Source organism: Podarcis vaucheri (genome assembly GCF_965113315.1).
Source record: "Podarcis vaucheri genome assembly, chromosome: 14".
Lineage (NCBI taxonomy): Eukaryota > Metazoa > Chordata > Lepidosauria > Squamata > Lacertidae > Podarcis > Podarcis vaucheri.
The window spans coordinates 30,990,933-31,009,684 of NC_138752.1; the positions used below are offsets into that span (position 1 = coordinate 30,990,933).

The window sequence follows — 18,752 nt, forward strand, 5'->3', positions numbered from 1 at the left end:
AGAAGGCAACAGGCTGGTGTGGGTGCTCAGTTCCTATGTAAGGGGCACGTTACAGGCTCTGGTGGAGATATGGTTTGATGGGTTTGCGTATTGTTGATTGATGAATGGAAAAAGCAAAGGAGGGTTGCCATTTGCTGCTGCCACTGCTGCCCCAAGAGAAGGTTTCATGTTTTTGTTTCTTGTTTATCTCTGCTGCATCAGAGATGAAGCAACAGCACATGGACAGAAGAAAGTTGCTTGGTCGCCTCTAATAGTTATTTCATTTGTGAACGGCTTCCTATGAAGCATCCGGAAGTTATTTGCTACATAATAAAAACAGTTGAATATACTTTCCGCTTGTACCAAGTATATTTATAGGCACAGGTCTAAGTGGTTTTTCATTTCTCACCACTTTCCCTGGGAAAACCCTCTGTTTACCTCTGAATCAGAACAAATGTCAATCCGCAGAAAAACCAATTGGCATTTGTTTTGATTCAGCAGTAACCAGCGAGTTTTCCAAGGGGAAAGTGTTGGGATAAGTGGCAGTGTGGATGAGGTCTTAGTCCTTAAAGTGCTGTAAGAGTCTTTGTTGCTTTTGCTGCGAGAAACTAGCTCAGCTGCTGCTCCTCTGGAAATCTTCATCGCCTGGCAACGAAACAAGTCTCTGTCTGTCCACATAATGAGCCCCTGAATTGGCATGGGGGAGAAATTTGGTTCCATTCACAGTTTAATGGGAACTCATCTGATTGCAATTCCCCAAACAAAACAAAATGAAACACGGTGCTCCTCCAAAATTCGCTCTGCAGTGAGAATTTTTCAATGTGGTTTTCTGGACAAAACAGGCGTACAAAAATGTACAAGTCAAAGGTGTACGTTAAAAAGCATCCATGGGTGTAAGCAGCTTACAAAAATGCATTATATTGAAGAAAACTGCTTGCAATTTTTTTTGTATAGTTCAGGGGGGACACACATGCTGACATATCTCCAGGAGTACTTTTGATAAATGCTTGCAAATTGATCTGGAAATGTGGCAAAACCGAGCTTAAGAACAGAAAAAATGGGAAACTTAAAGAAGCCCAATTTTCCCTGTATTGTCAGAAGCAACATGTCTTTGAATACTAGTTGCTGGGAATCACAGGCAAACAGAGTGGTGCTGTTGTGCTCGGGTCAGCTGCTGGAAGATTCAGGCCAGATTAAAGAAAGTCCCTCTTCACACAGTGCATTGTTAATCTATGGAACTCACTCCCACAGGAAGGCAGTGATGACCACCAACCTAGATCTCTTTAAAAGGGGATTAAACAAATTCATGGAGGAGAGGGCTATTCATGGCTACTAGCCGTGATGGCTATGCTCTGTTGCTACAAGTTGAAGGCAGCAATGCTTCTGTATACCAGTAGCTGAAAGCCACAGTTAGGATGCTGAGCTCAGACCCTCCAATAATAATAATAATAATAATAATAATAATAATAATAATAATTATTATTATTATTATTATTATTATTATTATTATTATTATTATTATTTATACCCTGCCCATCTGGCTGGGTTTCCCCAGCCACTCTGAGCAGCTTCCAACAGAATATTAAAATACAATAGTCTATTAAACATTAAAAGCTTCCCTAAACAGGGCTGCCTTCAGATGTCTTCTACAAGTCTGGTAGTTTACATCTGGTGGGAGGGCGTTCCACAGGGTGGGTGCCACTACTGAAATCCAAGTGTCCAGTGACAGTCCTGGATTTACAGAAGCTATCACGGTTTCTAATTTGATCCCAGAATGACCCGCTTTTCCTTAGGATGTTCCTATTTTCATTGGAGAAATGTTGGAGGGTACAGAGTTATGCGATACCCAAGCCAAGGAGATAAGTAACCACACAACCTTTAGAAGGTATCTGAAGGCAGCCCTGTGTAGGGAAGTTTTGATGTTTTACTATGTTTTTACAGATGTTGGAAGCTGCCCAGAATGAAAGGGGAGTCCTCTGGAGCTGCTTTTCCTCGAAGAGCCTTCTGCTCTGTGCTTCCAACACACTTCCCTTGGTGGCTGAGGCTGCTCAACCTTCAGGGCGTATGTTTCTGCTACAACACTCCCCAAAGAGGGGAGAGAGAAAGCAGCCATGCAAGTCAAGCACACAGCCGCCCGCTCAGACCCAGAAACAGGAACCGAGGCGAAGCTCTGCTGGCGAGTCACCCAAGGACAGCTGCCAAGCAGGCAGTCATGCCGACTTCGGAAGCTGAAGCCTCCTGCCCTTTGCAGAACTTGAGAGCGCCGCGTCTCCCGGGAAACAAGATGCCTCTCCGAGATGAGTACTTCCTCAGTCATATCGTGTTCCTGTAAGGGAACCATCTTGCAGACACACACTTCAGATCTCGTGTCATGGTGAATCCACCTTAGCCGGGAACAGGGAAAATCATGGCAAATTCCAGTCTGGTGAGATGCTGCAGGCCAGGGTGTTCTTTAACTTGGGTGCTGCTGCAGGTCCTTTGTAACTCTGAGACAACCCCCCCCTTACTTGAGCAACCACAAGAACATCAGAAGAGACTGCTGGGTCAGGCCAGGTGCCCATCTAGCCCTGAATCCTGCTCTCACAGTGGCCACCCAGATGCCTGTTGAAAGCTGGCAAGCAAGACCCTCTCCTCTCCTGTGTTTTCCAGCAACATGCATTCAGAAGCATTGCTGTCTGTCATTGTGGAGGCAGAGCACAACCATCAGGGCTAGCAGCCATGAAAAGTGGGAGGGAAGCTGCCTTATACCAAGTCGGATCATTGGGTCCACCTAGCTCTGATTTGATTTGGTTTAATATTTGTAATCCACTTTTCCAACAACAAACATTGAGCTCAAAGTGGCTTGCACTAATCACAATAGCATTAAAAAACAACAACCCACAAATGTTGCAATCATTATAATATCAAACACAATAGCTTAGGAATAAAGCAAACAACAGGAACAAATTCAACAAAACAATTAATACAATTCAATAAAGTCTGCACTGTCCACACTGACTGGCAGCAACTCTCCAGGGGCTAATCCACACTTAACTTTGCTCCTCATTTCTAGGCACAGATCTGGGCTGTCCAGGTCCAGGTTTGACAACTTTTTTTCTTTTTTGCCCTGGTGCTTTCTTTGTGAAAATCCATTCTTTACTGTTAAATAAGAGCAAATTGCAATCTGCAGAAAATCCAAATTGTCATTTGCTCCAATTCAACAATAAAGAGTGGGCTTTCCTGGGGAAAGCTGGGCGGGGGGGGGGGAGAGAGAATTTGGGCATGGACTGGGAAAGCGCAGAGGAAAATATACCGTAAGTGCTTCCATCATCCAAACAAAAAGATGCACTGTGGGTTGCTTCTGCCAAATACCCAGCAGGTACTTCAAATAAATCTTCGGGGTTTTCCTTCTTATTTCCACTGTGGATTTGGTAACAAACAGATCAATTGCTCTCTCTCTCTCTCCCTCCCTCCCTCCCTCCCTCTCTCTCTCTCTCTCTCTGTGTGTGTGTGTGTGTGTTGTGCTGATTAAGCAGCCACATATAAACTCAGGCCACTTATATTTTCCAGATTCAAGCTCCCTGCCCCAGCAAAAATATTTTTTTAAATCCCACACCCATTGCCTAAAGAACACTTCAGTGGGTAGGATGATTAGCAAAAGGACATTAGGAACATAAGAAGTACCTGCTGGACAGGCCAATGGCCCATCTAGTCCAGCATCCTGTTCTCACAGTGGCCACCAAAAGATGCACAAATACAAGATGGGTGACACCTGGCTTGAGAGCAGTACATGTGAAAAGGATCTAGGAGTCTTGGTTGACCACAAACTTGACATGAGCAGCTAAAAAAGCCAATGCAATTCTGGGCTGCATCAATAGGAGTATAGCATCTAGATCAAGGGAAGTAATAGTGCCACTGTATTCTGCTCTGGTCAGACCACACCTGGAGTACTGTGTCCAGTTCTGGGCACCACAATTCAAGAAGGACACTGACAAACTGGAACGTGTCCAGAGGAGGGCAACCAAAATGGTCAAAGGCCTGGAAACGATGCCTTATGAGGAACGGCTAAGGGAGCTGGGCATGTTTAGCCTGGAGAAGAGGAGGTTAAGGGGTGATATGATAGCCATGTTCAAATATATAAAAGGATGTCACATAGAGGAGAGAGAAAGGTTGTTTTCTGCTGCTCCAGAGAAGCGGACACGGAGCAATGGATCCAAACTACAAGAAAGAAGATTCCACCTAAACATTAGGAAGAACTTCCTGACAGTAAGAGCTGTTTGACAGTGGAATTTGCTGCCAAGGAGTGTAGTGGAGTCTCCTACTTTGGAGGTCTTTAAGCAGAGGCTTGACAACCATATATCAGGAGTGCTCTGATGGTGTTTCCTGCTTGGCAGGGGGTTGGACTCGATGGCCCTTGTGGTCTCTTCCAACTCTATGATTCTATGATTCTATGATTCTAAAACGCCCCTGGGAAACCACCACTACCTCCTGTAGGATGGAATACCACAATTTAACATTAAGGCAACAGCAGTTCTGAAGCTGCAAAAGCAATGTCTTTGTGGGGAACCAAGTGTGAAACTCACATCTAAGGAGGGTCCTTGCCAAATGACAGCCACCCTCCCACTTGAGCTGAGCCCCAGAATGCACACACCTGCCTTCCAACTCACAAAATGGCTTAATGATTTGCTGCAGATCGTGCCAGGAAGCCCAAACACTGGACAGTGGAGAGCGGAAATACTTCTGTATCCACGGAAAGCACTCTTATTTTAGACCACGGGTGGCAAAGCTTTTTCAGGCTGAGGCTCACATTGGCCCATGGGTCAACACTGAAGGCCCCATGTGCCAAACTGGAAATACTGAAGGTTTTTTTTATGATACATGGGGGGGTGGATGCTTCGGGGGGGGGGTATCACAGAAACCTTTTGGCATCATATCAGGGGACCTGCAGGAGTGCTCCATAAAAGTACTTTTTAAAATGATGGTGATTTAAAAATGGGAGCAGTCTGGAAACAAGAGGAGATGCCGATGAAAGAAGAATGGCAAACAAAATTAATGGACTATGCAGAATTGGATAAAATGACAGGAAGGATTCGAAACCTGCGGGACCAGAGATTTACAGAAGATTGGAAGAAATATACAAATTATTTGAAGAGCAACTGTAACCAACAAATTACGCTAGTAGGACTACAAGGAGAAATGTATGAAGCATTGCAAATTAGAAACAGAACAGTGATATTAGTTATGAATTAAATGTAATTGAAGAAGTGGGAAATGTGTATTTAGAGATTAGATTGGAAAATTTTCAGATGAGATTGATGGAAGTCAAAAAAATTGTATAAGATGTCAAAATATGTTTAATTACTGTTGAAAATGATATGTTGAAAATTAAAAAAATTTATAAACAATAAAAATGGGAGCAGTCAGTAATTTCAAAAACATTTTAAAAAAACTTAAAGTTGAGGGTTGCGGGGGAGAGAAAAACTTCATAGCTTCAAAGCAGGGGACCCATGGGAGCAGTCAAAACTTGCTTTAAAATATGATTCTTTCAAATTACAAATAGGGGGTGTTGATGGGAGACCACTAAAGCCCCTTGGTGGCTGTAGGCAGCCTGTAGCCTATGAGTTAGCCAGAGCAGTCAGGAATTCTTCATATGTAATTCCTGAATTGCAGGGACCAATTCTATGATCCTAGATGTGGGAGATGAAGCAGTGTCTACAGAAGCCTCCTCCAACCTGGTGATCCCTCCATATGCCTTGGATTACAGCTCCCCTCAGCACCAGCCAATGCAGCTCAGCTCCCATCTGCCTCGACCTGCTACAGCCCAAAACATACGGAGGGCTGAGAACATGGCCAATTCATGCTCAGTGATTTTCTGAGGACTCCTGGAAAGGATGGAGCCGATATCGGAGCTGCAGCGGAGAATATGTGGGCACGAAACCCAAGGCTGTATTTACTGCATGCATATGAATTTGCCAGGCATGAAAAAGAGCAGGAGGCTGTGAATTATTTACACCTGTCACAGCTAATTAAGACTTATGGGGTGGGAAATAACACCATTGTGGTATATGCTGAGCAACAGATGGATCTCCACACAGTCCTTTGGGTGGAAGCTGGTACGTGTGTGGAAGGGGGTGCTCTCTACTCAACAACACTGTCTCCAGTCACTCTCTCCCCTCCCCAAGGAAGATGTCTGGGATGCCTCCTGGCAGCACAGGGAGCACAGCTACATGACTGGAAGCGGAAGGAGGAGCAGGAGACAGGCGCAGAGGTGAAACCAAGAGGGACACATCTGTGGTTGGGCTCATGTGCTGCTCACAGGAGACACTGTGCAAGGGGAAGTAGTATCACTTGCTCATCCTGGGCCAGGGAAAGAGAAGGACAAAGTCAGATAGCTTGAACGTAAGAACAGAAGAGCATCAAAAGAGCCTTCTGGATCAGGCCAAGGGCCCATCTAGTCCAGCAATACCGGAGTTGCTACATAGACATTTATCTGTAAGCCACCTTGAGTCATGTCAGGGGGAAAGTTGGATAACAACAACAACAAGTAGCCATCAATAGCCTCTCTTTGAAAGCTGGAGTTGGAGCCCATCACTGCCTCCACTGGGAGCCTATTCCATTGTCTCCCTTTCCCTCCTGTGGTTTCCAGTGACTGGTATTCAAAAGCGTTGCTGCATATGACTATAGATACAAAGCATAATCACTGTGGCTAGTAGCCATTGATAGCCTCCACCTCCATTAACTTGTTCAATCCTCTTTTAAAGCCATCCAGGTTGGAGGCCATCACTGCCTCCTGCATGTCAAGGAGGATTTTATTTCCTCTGTCCTGAATCTCCCAACATCCAGCCTCTTGGGTGGTTCTAGAATCATGGGCAGGAGAAGAGAACATCTCTCCATCCATTTCTCTACACCCTGCATGATTTTGTAGACTTTGCAATCTGCCCCTTTCCTCAGGTTCCCCCCCCCACTATAAAAAGCCCCAACTTTTCTCATAGGGGATATGTTCCAACCTTCGATGATTTTAGTCGAACTCTGTAGCTCCTTGGAGCAAGAATGACATGTTCTGAGCAGCAGAGCCACACGCTCAATAAAAAGAGACCCTTCCACTAATCTACTCCGAAGTATGTCCCACCGAGTTCAATGGAGTCACACAGGAAAAGCTTCTGCCTCCTCCACTTCTATGTTTCAGGCTGCTGTGAAAGGAGAACAGCAGGAACCACAAGAAAAGTTGCCAAAGGCAGCTAATGGGATTTAGCATTTTCCTCGACAAATACGCAGGCACAGCAATTTATTTTCTGCCACATAATTGTTTTTAAGTGCTTTCCGTAAAAAGCACTTGCAGGTGCAAAAGCAGCACCTAAATCCCCAAATAAATCAAATATCCAAAATCTCAGAGTGTCAACCAAATCCTTGATTTCAAAATGCCAGGGTCAAGGAAGCAAAAAAAAAGGGGGGGCTGCAGGAAGGTAGTGGAGGCCAGGATCTAGTCTACTGGCCAGATTTAGGACTCATCCAAACACTACTATTTGTCCAGTGATTTCTCCCAGGTTTGTCCCGTGACTTCTAGACATGGATCTGAGATGTTTTAGTTTTGTCCCACCACTTTCCCTAGGAAAACCTGCCGTTTACTGCTGAATGGAACAAACCTGATTGATATTCATTCTGATTCAGCAGTAGAAAGCGCAACTAGAAATTGCAGAACAAACGGAAATGTGGAGGAGCCCTCAGTTCCTCACCCCTGACCTTGCAAATCAAACCTTTGGAAAGCTTGCCTAAATCTTCACATAAGTAGTTTGGGGAGTCTCTGTGGAAGCCAGTTTCTTTTGGAAGAAACTGTGGGACAGTGGGGGCCAGGGGGAGGGAAGGAGGGAGGAAGCAGGGTGGCAGGAGATCAAATTGCACAGTGGGAGGAGAAGGAATCTCAGATAAAACCTCTCCAGATCAGATCCCTTCTGCTAAGGGAGGAAATAAGCCAGCCTAGAGAATGTCTTATGCCCAGGTCTTCTGGTTCCACAATGGTACCATTCTCATTCTCATTCTCTCTCTCTTTCTCTCTCTCAGAAGGGGAGCAGGCTCTGAAGAATGGAAGAGATTGATTTGCATACTGCTCTGCAAAGAGAATTTTTGGCTGGTTTTCCAGATCTAGGAATGTTTTGGCATGTGCCACTGTCCTAATGAAAAATGTGGGGCGGGGGGCATCTGCCCCCTCCAATCAAGCAAATCAATAAAAGTAATTAAATAACCGAGTTTCTGGTCCCTGTTGTAAGGGGGGAGACTGCTCCTTTTCCCTTCTGGGGTACCCAAGAGCCCATATAGAGTCCTTTATCCAATATGAAGCCTGCTCCCCCTAATGTAAATCCTGGCTATGCCCATGCCGCTCACACCAGCTAAAAGGCCACATAAGAACAGGGAAATGTTCTCATTTTCTCTCACACACACAAACACACACACAAGATCTTAAAGGTTATTGGCTGTAAGGGCTTAGCTTTATCGTGTTCCAGAATTCCCCATTTCTCTTGGGAGATGTCAAGGGTTCCAAGCTGGCAAGCAAGGATCAGTTGATCATTAACGGGGCCTGCAAACCTCACTTATTAGGTTAGCTTTGGGCAGGTGGATGTGTGAAAGTGCCCCCTAATGAGATCCAGGGGCAGAGGGACACAGTCACTTTACCCACTGTAGCAGGTAGTCTAAAGGAGGACTATAATCCTAAATGGAAGAGGTGCAGCTTAGTGGTAGAGCACCTGCTTTGCATACAGAATGTCCCAGGTGCAATCTCCAGATAGGGCTAGGAGAGATTCCCTGACTGAACTGAGAGCCATTGCTGCCGGTCAGTGTAGGCAATACCAAGCTGCGTAAATGGACCAAGAGTCTGACTCCATTTAAGGCAGCTTCCTATGTCTAACTTAAAGGAAGGAACACAGCTCAGTGGTAGAGCACCTGCTTTGTATGCAGAAGGTCCCAGGTTCAATCCCCACTGGCAGGCACTCCCCACTGGTAGGCCTGGCAATGTCCCAGTCTGAAACCCTGGAGAGCTGCTGCCAGTCAGTGTAGACAGCACTGGACTAGATGGACTGTTGGTCTGACTCTGTATAAGGCAGCATCCCATGTTCTCCTCAGCCTATGTTTTGCTTAATCAGCTTTTTTGCTGGTTGAAGCTGTGGGAGCCATGGCAGAGAGGAAGGCTGGAACAGTTCTTATTAGCAGCCATTATATATCAAGTCTAATAAAAATGCATGACCCATTTGGTGGTGGGAGAGAAAGAAAGAGAAGCATTTCCCCATCAGCCCTTGCAAACACTCCTTAAACATCAGCCTCCCTGAAGCATAAACAGCCATTTCCCAGCAGGATTCTTGTGCAAAAGAAGAAAGGAGGGGGGAGCCAATAAGGACCCCCCCCCCCCGCGCCTGCTCACCCACCAATAAGCTCCTCTAAGCTGCGCTGAGACTGTGCAAGCCAGAGAGAGAAGTTACAGGCTCTGGGTAGCCAGGAAGGGGGGGGTGGGCGTTCACAAAAAGTGACAGCTTCATCTAGCAGCCCCTGATACACCATGGCAGAATGAGGAACATTTCTGAGCTCGGAAGCACCTGGAAACGAAGCCATCAAACCGAAATAGCTCAGGAGTCTGCAATACAAAAGACTTAAGTGCCAAAAGATAGTGCAATTGTTTTAAAGAGGGATCTATTATTTCATAGAATCATAGAATTGCAGAGTTGGAAGGCATCCTCAAAAGTCATCTAGCTCAACCCCAGGATTGCAGGAATCACACGGCCAAAGAATCCCCGGCAGGTGGCCATCCAACCTCTGCTTTGAAGCCTCCAAGGAAGGAGTGTTCATCACTTTCCCAAGGGAGTCCGTTCCACTGTCGGAAAGCTCTTACTGTCCGAAAGTTCTTCCTGGTGTTTAGTCATCTTTCCAAAGGAATAGAATGAAAAATGAAAGCAGATTTCAAAAGCAATACAGTGGTACCTCGGGTTGAGTACTTAATTCATTCTGGAGGACTGTTCTTAACCTGTAACTGTTCTTAACCTGAAGCACCACTTTAGCTAATGGGGCCTCCTGCTGCCGCCGCGCTGCTGGAGCACGATTTCTGTTCTCATCCTGAAGCAAAGTTCTTAACCTGAATCACTATTTCTGGGTTAGCAGAGTCTGTAACCTGAAGCGTATGTAACCTGAGGTACCACTGTAATGAAATCGCTAAAGCAAATTTAAGAACAGATGTGTGCCTGAATAGAGCTGTCAAAACAGGGAGGGGGAGAGTTCTCGAGGAGGAGAGGGCTATTGATGGTCACGATGGCTCTGCCTCCACAGCTGGAGGCAGCAATGCTTCTGAATACCAGTTGCTGGAAACCACAGGACGGGAGAGCAACTCTTGCGCTTGGGTCCTGCTTCTGGGTTTCCCATAGGGGCATCCAGTTGGCCGCTGTGAGAACAGGGTGCTGGACTAGATCGGCCATTGGCCTGATCCAGGAGGCTGTTCTTAGGTTCAACCTCCCTGCTTCCACCCCATGCTTCACTTTAAATTGTGCACATGCATTCCCAGAGATAACGTGACAGGAATCTGACAGGGCCTGCATTTTAACACATGGCTTGAGACACTGTGTTGTTCATTTTGCCCCTAAGAAACTAAGACGTGCCCTGAAACTGGACTACAGTGGTACCTCAGGTTACATATGTTTCAGGTTACATACGCTTCAGGTTACAGACTCCGCTAACCCAGAAATAGTGCTTCAGGTTAAGAATTTTGCTTCAGGATAAGAACAGAAATCGCACAGCGGTGGTGCGGCGGCAGCGGGAGGCCCCATTAGCTAAATTGGCGTTTCAGGTTAAGAACAGTTTCAGGTTAACAACGGACCTCCGGAACGAAATAAGTACTTAACCTGAGGTACCACTGTACATGGGTCGTCTTTGGGTCTGATCCAGCAGCCAGGTGCTTCTGCTGCTCTTCCCCACAACTCAATCCTCTGGTTTACTGCAGGCAGACCCAGCCAAAGGCTTCCATGAAAGGAGAGGGAGGACACTTCTGTGAAGCAGGAAAAGCAGCTCCTTGGAAAGTTTTCAATAAAGAAACCTGCGCAGAAGTTCTCACTTTTAAATAGTCAATAATCTTAACCCCCCACCCACCCACCAAGTTCCTTAAAAATAGCACTCTGGCTGCCTTCCGCTATTCCAAATCTGAGCTCCCCATTAGCACTGCAAGCTGAGTTCCTGCCGCTGAGGCCTCCCTCTATTTTCACACAAATAAGGCGTTGTTGTTTGGGGTGGGGGCAACAGAGATGGCCATTTCTTTCTTTGCACAATTGCAGCAAGCAGCAAACAGGAGTTCTGGGAAGCAGTGGTGCATGGGGGTGGGGGAAATAGGGGGCTGAATTGGTGCCCCCCTCCCGCTTCCCGCCAGTCAAGCATCCTTTGTTGTCCATTGAAAAAAACCGGCAAGGGAGGTGGGATGCCAGCAAGGCACATCTGTAGGGGAACCATCAATCATTGCTCCACCCACCCCACTTTCTGGTCTCATTAGACCCAGAGGGGCAGCCCTCAGCCAAGGAGAGGCGATGAGAACCATAAGTCATTGGGCAGCCCCTCCCAAAGCCTGGGCATTTCTGTAGCGTTCCCCCTAACCCTTCAAGGAGACCCACACCCAGCACCTTCACACTCGGCTCCTTGGTGCTTTTGTTTTATTTACATCCCTCCCACACACCCTCAACAGAAGCAACCTCCATCTTTTCTGGAAAACTATACATTTCCATAATGCACACCTTCTGTTGGGCTCATTTGTATGGGCACCACAGGGGACTCGGAAATTATACCTCCGTTGGAAGAACAGCCCTTTCAAAGGGGACAAAAGGACCCTTTTTTGGAGAAAAAAGGAAGTGGAGGGGGTTGTTTAAAAAGGGAGCAAGTGGCACATTCGGTCTTTTCATGGCCCGAGAACCAACCCAGAGGCAATGGCAGCAGGATTTGTGTAGGCTGGGATACCCAGAAGCCCCCAGCGAGCAAAACAGTTTGGTAAGTTGGTGGGTGGAATTTCAGAGCAAGGAGCCACTTTAGCTGGGTGGTGGGAACTGGCAAGGAGGAGGAGGAGGAGGAAATATAGGGTTGGGAGGAGAATGGAGCTTCTTTCGCACATAAATGGGGGGGGGTGGCATTAATGTGGCATACATGCTGCCCAATGTAGAGGGATCTAATGTACCCCTTTCTCTATCAAGGCCACCTGAGACTGGCAGAGGGGCTCACTGTGCAGGAACCAGAGTAGGCGGCTCTCCCTTCCCTTGCAAGCACAAATAGTCCCAACATTAATAAGAAGGTAAAGAGAGCCTGATGGATCAGAGCAGTGTCCCAGGCAGTCCAGCATCTTGTTCTCACAGTGGCCAGCCCCAAAGGGAAGCCCACAAACAAGACCTAACCCCAACCGCGCTCTCCCTTCCTACAGTTTGCAGCAACTGGATTCCAGAAGCATTCCCATTCATGGTTAGTAGCCATCGACAGCCTTGCCCTCCCTTAATTTGTCCAATCCTCTTTTTAAAAACAGGCTTTTGCTATGCCGGCGTCAAACAGCAGACGCACCTCATTGCCTGGTTCTGCTGTATTTGGTGCCAATCAGAACAAAACTGTATATTGATTATAATGGATGTTTTAAATGTACTTTACATTTTACTGGTTTTTCTTTTCCTGTGTGGTAGCTAGGGCCGAATCATGGATCCCAACCCAAATCTGATTTTGGGGGGTCAGCAGGGGATTTGACCAGATTTGGGCATCTTATGAACCTAGAGGGATCTGTCTGCATCCATCTTCACTCTGCCTGACTCCTCCCAGCAGTATGTCTAATTAAGGCTTCCTAATAGAGGGTGGAGCAAGGTTGGGGAGGGGCATGGCTGGGGAGAGGGGGTGTGGCCTGGGAAGGGAGGGCTCGGGGCCACATAGAGAGTTCCAGAGAGATGTATTTGCTCCCCAAGCGTAAGGTTTCACACCTGGCTCTAGCCCCCAAACACCTTTGTTCTCTTTCCTCACTATCCCCACCACACACACACACACACACACACACACACACACACACAGAGAGAGAGAGAGAGAGAGAGGGAGAGAGGCTCTCAAAAGGAAGTAGCTCTTCAATTCTATCAAAGGCTATTTTAATCTACAGCATTTCCGATTCCTTTGCTGCAGTGTCAACTCTCTTTTTCCCTTTGAGGGAGGAGAGGCTCAAAGTGTATGCAAAACAGTCCCCAGGGAGGTTCTGCTTTGTCAGACTTCAGTGTGTGTGTGTAGTGAGGAGCTCTGTGAGCCTCAGAAATGGCCACCTTCCTACCCCAGCAGAAAACTCTTCTAATTAAACTTTCCCATGCATTGAAGTTTATAACAGTGGTCACCTGTTGAAATGCAAGCCCAGAGCCAGTAAGGGATGGTCAACTGAGTCTTCCACCTTTTCAGGCACAGGGCAACATCTCCAGTTCAAACCCAACTTGCAACAACCACATTTTACTCAAGAACAGAGCACGTGTTTGCATGCAGAAGGTTCCAGGTTTGAAATGAGGGATGTCTAAATGCGCATTACTGGAGGCTTTAATGGGGGGAAAGTCCACCGGAGTATACTAAGTGGTCTCTGAATTCCTTGATGGGTTGATAATTAACTATTGTTGTTTTCTGCTAGCTAACAGGTGAGTGTTTAACCTTAGATCAGGTGACGAAGGTATTTGTTTGCAAATCTCCATTCTGAATCTTTGTTCTCATGCTCTGTCGAAATAAGGATGCGTAAATGACTCTCCAGTGAGCGAATACAGCTGCAGGCAAAACGGAGACTGTAAGGAGAGACAGACCTGTGATTTTAGGTCTGTTTGGAGTACAGTCATACCTTGGAAGCCGAATGCCTTGGCTCCTGAACAAATCAGCTTCCAAACGATCAAAACCCATAAGTGAGTGTTCCAGTTTTCAAATGATTTTTGGAAGCCGAAAGTCTGGCGCAGCTTCCACAGCTTCCGATTGGCTGCAGGACACTCCTGCAGCCAATCAGAAGCTGCGCTTTGGTTTTCAAACAGTTCCGGGAGTCGAACGCATTCTGTTTGAAAACTAAGATACCACTGTACTTCATATTTTATAGGAAACTGAGCCTGTGCTGGACCTCATCCAGAACCCCTGGCCTACCTGGCAGCAAGTCAGTATGTCAAGTCCCCATCCAGGGTCAAAAGTCCAAAGTCCAGACCAAAGCTCCATCCCACAGAGATCCTGGAGCATCCAAATTGAGGTACATCACCATGGGCAGTTGAGCAGACTCAACATCTCAGCTCTGCTGCCTTTTTTAAGTTTGCATGCTGAATGCAACAAGTGGGCTTGATCCCTAGCTTGCTCCGGTGTGTCCCGCTCCCAGTTACATCCCTCGCCAGGATCCTTTTCCGACTCCCCATTGTCCTGCCAGTTCATGACAAACTTGCACGTGATCTTACGGATATTTTGAATGCATTGTTTACTGTTTTTGTTCTGTTTTGAAGAAAGTTCTGCAAGTAAAGCTGTAATTAAACTTATGGGCCTTGACAATGTTTTAAAGGAGTCAGTTTTTTATGCATCCAGTCTCTTCAAGCGGCACAATATTAATATCTGCAATAGACTCCAACACCCATCAGCCCCAAATGGCCATGCTAGCTGGGGCTGATGGGAAATGGAGTCCAAACATGGAGGACATCAGGTTGTTGGGAGGCTGGGTCTGACCCGCCTGGCAGTGGCTTTCCATGGCCTCTGCTTTCCTGACCTTCTCGCCTGCAGTCCTTGTAACTGAGAGCTTCAAGCATGTGTTTCATCACTCAGTTGTGTCTCCTTCCCTATGAAACCAGCACAAGCCCTCTCCACCCTGTAGGCTACAAACGTGATAAACGAACAGCTGGGAGACTGAGTATAACCAGCTGTTTGACCAGCCCAGAGCCTCCTAGTCAGCCTTCTCTCCAAACACTGCAGAATCCTCCCAGGCTCTCTCTCTCTCTCCGCCACCCTCTGCTACCCACCCACTGCCCTGGCACTTTCGCAATCCCACCTGGGGCTCACATCATCTTGCCACATCATCCTGCTCAATCTCCCATCTGTTAGATCTGCTCCACCAATCTTCACCGCTCTCTCTGAAACTGCATTAAACAGTTCCATTAGCATTGGGTGATAGTGTGCGTAAGAGAGAGGTTTTTTTGGGGGGTGGGGGGTGGGGAGAGAAGAGCCTGATACACTTTGTTCAATTTGCAAAATCATCTCCTGAAATATTACCTCCCCCGTCAGCTGCAGTTCTAAGTGACACTCTTTGACACTTGCACATTCTCATCTTTTGACAGAAGAGGGGGCTGCTGCTTCCCCTCACCCTCACCCCCCCCAAAAAAAATTCCAATTCCTGCTATTAGAAGTTCTTTTAGTCATAGCGCTCACTCCAGCTTCGACAATGGGGAGAACCTAATTTAGAAACACACAACATCGTTTAAGTCAGAGGAAAAAGAGAATCGGAGGGGAGAACTCTTGCCAGAACATCCTTGCAGTTCTCCTGCTCAGAAACAGAAGCTGCCTTGCTATGGAGGACAGCAAGGAGGACAGTTTGGAGGTGTTGTTTGAGTTGACAGAGTGCAAGAGGCAGACGGATAGATCTGGCCCATGTGGACTGATCCACCTGGACACATCTGCACAGGACTCATTTCAAAGGGAAGGACAGCAGCTCAGGGGCAAGAACACCCACGTTACCTGCAGAAGATTCGAGGTTCAATTTGCATAAGCATCTCAAAATAGGGCTGGGAATGTCCCCTTCCTGAAACTTCGGAGAGCCAGAATAGGCCAAATAAAGTCCTTCACACAGCACATCATTAAACTATGGAACTCACTCCCACAGGAGGCAGTGACGGCCACCAACCTGGGTGGCTTTAAAATAGGATTGCCTGCAGAAGGTCCCAGATTCAACCCCCTCCTCCCCATGGGGTCTTTTGGTAGGGTGGGAATGTCCCAGGAAATGAATGAAATCCTGGAAAGATGCCAGTCAGCATAGACAATACTGAGCAAGATGAACCAATGGTCTGACTCAGCATAAGACCGAGTGGGGATATGAACCTAGGTTTGCCTCGATTCAAGCCCAGGATGCAAACCCCTACACCTCCCTGGCTCTCCTAGAAGTGCATATAGGGTTGCTTTCTCATGGTGCCCTGACAGTTTGATCAAGGCAGTGCAGAGTTTGGCAGTCGGATGCACACAACATCCACACTCCCCTTGCAGCCCTCAGGGGGTCTCCACATTCACCCCATGCCCTCCAGGCAATGGACAATTCCTCCTTGCCATTCTTCTCATGCTCAAATTTGTTTTCTGTTGCCCCAGAAGCTACATCCTGAAACAATGGATTCAAACCCCGAGAAAGGGAATTCTGAATAGGCAACAGAGCAGGCTCCCTCACAGAAAGCAGTGAACTCCCCTTTGTTAAAAGAGAGAAAAGCTGGCCACCTCTCAGGGATGCTGCAACAGCATTGCCAGCAGGTTGGACTACAAGACCTCTGAGGTCCCTTGCCACTCATTCTAGCCTCTGATCCAGCCCAGTAGGTGGGAACCAGTCAAGAGCTATACCACGTTAAGGGTTCTTTTATCCAAAGGCACCAGTAGCGCAGGCTTCCCTAGCCTCCATCAATCCTGGGCATTCCTGGGATTTGCAGTCCAAAGCTTCTTGGATGGGAAAGACTGCTGTATACTGGAGATGCTGGGCTTTTAACCTGTTGCACGCAAACAGTATGGCCATTTGACTACCACGTTGCTGGGAGGAGGAGAAGGAGGATAGGAAGAGATAGAAACCCCCCACCCGCCCCCCACCATACACACAAGGGCAAAAATTAAGTTTCATTTAGGGTAAAAAAAACCAGACTAAACTAGGTGCTTTTGGACAGCCAGGCTTTAGTCTAAGAGCTCCTACTAGTTTGCTCTTTGAAATCTATAAAGCCCCACATCTGCTCAGTTCATCATCATTATAAGCTATTTTTGAAAGGCTTTCAATAGGCATAATGCTTTATAGATTGATACGAACATAAAAGCGGGTCCCCCGCTCACCCAAGAGGCTCACTTACAATCTAAAACAGCCTGGTGGGAGTTAAAGAGTGATATGAGAGCCATATTCCGATATCCGAAGGGCTGTCACGTGGAAGAGGGAGCAAGCTTGTTTTCTGCTGCTCCAGAGGGGAAGACCAAGGGATTCAAATGACAAGAAAGGAGATGCTGACCAAACCTTAGGAGGAGTTTCCTGACAGTAGGAGCTCTTCAACAGTGGAATGGGCACCCTCAGAAGGTGGTGGAGTCTCCAACATGGGTTTCTCAACAGAGGTTGGAAGGCCAGCTCTCAGGGATACTTTAGTTGTGATTCCTGCACTGCAGGGGTTGGAAAAGAAGACCCTCGTGGATCCCTTCCAACTCTATGATGCTATAGGCATAGGAGGAGCCAGAGGAATTTCCTGGCTCCCAAGGCGTTCTGCCAAGATCTGCTCCTGTTTCTTGCACTCATCGGGTAATTGCATTCGCGTTCATGAGAGGAAGTTGCATCCTCGCACTGTCAACAAGGACTGCAAGCCATCACGGAGGATGCTAATTGCGTCACGAGGGCAGCTCAGAGCCTGGCGCAGTTCCAGGCTGCAAGGATGGATTGAGAAGCCAGCCTGTTCAGCCACACAAAAAGGGCATAGATCTGCAGTCAGGTATGAGGCCGCCTCATGACTGACCCACAGCATGGGAAGCCGGTAGAATGACATTTATACAGCAGTTATACACAACAGGCATAAATGGGAGGTGAGCCAAACGCAGCCTGGAAAATTAGACTGGACCAAAGACCATGACAGTTGCTAAGGACAGCAGGAGAGCCCTGCACCTGCATTGGGGTGGAAGAAGGCAGAGATTCCCATTGCAACCCTTCTTTGCCTCAGCCAGAGCTGTTTCAGTTCTGCTGCAGTGCAGCTTCCATTAAATGCTACGTTATTGGTCACGCTGTCTGTTATTTAATGCTAATGAGCAAAAAGAGACAGAGTAGCTAGCATAAAGCACCAGTTTCCAAATACATCCTTCATCAGGATGGTATACTGAACAGATATTAATTATTGTTTTGTGTGTTTGGCCTTACAGCAATATGTATGTACACTGATGGAGGATGTATTTGGAAATGGGTGTTTTATGTTAGCTACTCCGTCTGTTTCTGTTCCTTGGCATTTGATGCTGAATGCACTACAATTCACATAAACTGAATTTTCAAATCAGCCTTCTCATGCACATTTTTGTGCAGTTTTTTTGCTTTAGCCTGCACATGCACACTTGGTTTTTTTGTGCAGTCATTGAGGGGGTCACAACACTTGCCCCACCTCGGGCGCCAGCAACCCACGCTACGCCCCTCCAACTTATTTGCCCTTTTCTGAACCCTTTCCAACTCTGCAATAATCCTTTTCAGGCAGGCAGGAAGTCTTTCCCAGCCCTACCTGGAGATGCTGCTGGAACTGAACCTGAGACTTTCTACCTGCAAGGCAGGTACCCTATCACTGAGCAATGATGGTTCTTCCCAGTTCACCCAGAATGCACACTAGATCTTTACTCCTGACAAATACAGATGCTGAATCTGCTCCCCAGCTGTGCAAGGCAAGCCGTCCCAGCCACCCTCTGTGAGAGAAGGAGGATATCAGAATGTGATGTTTACATTCCTCGCTTAATGTCACAAATCTGTGGGTTTTTAACTTTGCAAATGCAATCTGCTGTGGTCATCAGAAAGGAGAGACACCACCTGGCCTAACCCCGGCAGCAATGCTTTAGGACAGCAACCCGGATGTTTTCACTTGTCA

At 47.1% G+C, this 18,752-nt stretch overlaps 1 protein-coding gene and 1 long non-coding RNA gene across 3 annotated transcripts in view; one reads left to right on the plus strand and one right to left on the minus strand.

The window, feature by feature from the left end:
- The window catches only part of PRKCB (protein kinase C beta), a 187,370-nt gene that overhangs the window by 130,705 nt on the left and 37,913 nt on the right, over window positions 1–18,752 (minus strand). The window lies entirely within an intron of this gene.
- LOC309518868 lies at window positions 11,880–14,210 on the plus strand. The gene is made up of 3 exons (XR_014213629.1): window positions 11,880–11,958; window positions 13,694–13,859; window positions 14,045–14,210. It is a non-coding gene; the product is annotated as an uncharacterized lncRNA (long non-coding RNA).